We start from the raw sequence: 2151 nt of genomic DNA, 5'->3' as shown, positions 1-2151 counted from the left end.
CACAGGGTTTCTTATGTTTGTCCTTTTTGTTAATCCGGCGGATCAATCCGCCCCGTACAGGGCGGATCAAAGATTTATAGAACCGCCCCACGGATCGAAGAACTAGATCCGGATCCGCCCCAAAGGCGGATCGGGGCGGATCCGGATACAGATCAGAACGGATCCTTTCGAGGTCTAGGCCCGACTAATACCCCCATCTACCGCACCCGCATCCCATTTCGTAATCTATCCAAAGCTTCTCGGGTTTTGGCGGATTGAGATAACCACAGGATATTCCCATCTTCTGGATTTTCAGGGGGCGGCAAATTCTTGGCCCACTGGATAGTGATCCTCGTTATACTGTAAGTCTGCAAACATCAATTCCATCCCAGGTCACCCAAAGACTCTATACAAGTTTATACATCCAGTATGCTAAGACCTTCGGCTTCCGCGACGATGATCGGTGCGTGTGCGGTGCGCAAGAAACAGTCACCCATGTGCTGGTGGACTGCCCAAATTTGAGGGAAATCAGAAGGGAGCTAAGACGTGAAGCTGGGGACGCGTTCAACGACGTGTAGGGCTCCGAAAGGAATATGATCATTCATGAATATTCATGAATATTTGCGAATATGAATAATATGAATTGCATAATATGAATATGAATAAGAGACTTTTTCATATTGCATTATTCATGAATATTCATGAATGATCATATTTATTCATATACTGAGAGAGCATACATTACCGTTCATGTTGTTACGTCTCAATACAGGAACCCATTTTCATGTGCCTAAGACTCTATAACAAATGCGTTCACCATCTCTAAGGTATTACATTCCCATAAATCTTAATATTATCACAATCACTTTTTTGGAACGCTATTTTTGATACTGTCCCTTCAGTAGCATAAGCCACCGCATAGTCTCCGCATTTAGACAGTGTCTCCTGAGCCCCAATACATCCCTGGCATTGCTGAACTCGCGTTCAATCCCTACCTCCGCTGATGGAATTGGCAGGTAATCTCGGGCTGCCTTTGCCATGAGTGGAAAGCTAAATACATTTGCCTTCCACCATTTGAGAACCCATTCCTCGTCTGCATCGTCAATCATATGGTGGGACCAACTCACCGGTGGCGCGTCTAGATATCTATCAATGTCTGAAAGAAGCGTCCGCTGTGATGGCTGTACTTTTCGCAGCGTCCTCCACATAGTCTCTGACATTCCCGGCGGGCGATCCACTACACACGACATGGACAACTCCTGCGGATACTCCCTCTTTAGGAACTCCCGCACTTGAGAGATGATCAGTCCCGCATCTTGCTCGCTCATCTGCGATCCAATCAAAGACGATTTAATACGCGGGTCTAGGACGGAAGCCACGTAGTAAAGAAGATTGGTGTCCATCTTCCTCGCAAACTTGTTCATCTTTTGGATTCCTCTTTCCACCGCATCCCGGATCTCAGTATCCACACCTTCAAAATCACCTTCGGCTTTTTGAACCTCGTCAAGGAGGTCGTCTAGACTCCAATAGATAGGCAAGCTCTCAACAATCGTGGGACAAGATTTTGATACGGAGTTGGTGTGATCCCAGAATGGCTTAAGAACCTTCGCTACTTGTTGAAGAATCGACCATTCGTTCTCGTTTAGTTGAAGGGCGTGAACTTCTGGATGCATCCGAACAAATTGTCCAAGTTCCTTCTGTAGCCGAAGGGCGTCCGCTATCATGATATAGGTTGAGTTCCATCGAGTGTCAACATCGTAGCCCACTTGCTTGGCTGGTGACACATCTTTCCAATTTTGGCGGCGCTGTGGACTGCGGGCAACCCATAGGGTCAGCAGCCGGATCTTCATGATTGCTCCCTTCGTGCTGTGGGCAGAGGTGAATGTTGGGCTACTTTGTGTGGCCATGTCGTCCAGTATAACCTTCGCCTCTCGAGCTGAGCCGGCCCTCAGGGAAGCAAGTACGTCCCTGCAAATGAGATTTATGACGTGGGCAAGGCAAGGAATGAAGCTCTGCCGTCCACGAAACCGCATAAGAGGTCTGATGCGAAATTGGTCGTCTTTATCGTCATAGTTCTTGAGAAGCTCGGCGTGAAGACTGTCGCAGAGAGTTCCATTGTTGGCAGCATTATCCCCCGTAATTGTGAGGAGCTTTGGCGCGACGTCTAGTTCC

The sequence above is a fragment of the Penicillium canescens genome (assembly GCF_028828765.1).
Source record: "Penicillium canescens strain IBT 15451 chromosome Unknown utg000010l_segment0_segment0, whole genome shotgun sequence".
In the NCBI taxonomy this organism is placed as follows: domain Eukaryota; kingdom Fungi; phylum Ascomycota; class Eurotiomycetes; order Eurotiales; family Aspergillaceae; genus Penicillium; species Penicillium canescens.
The sequence above is the reverse complement of the archived record's forward strand: the minus strand, read 5'-3'. Positions refer to the sequence as shown.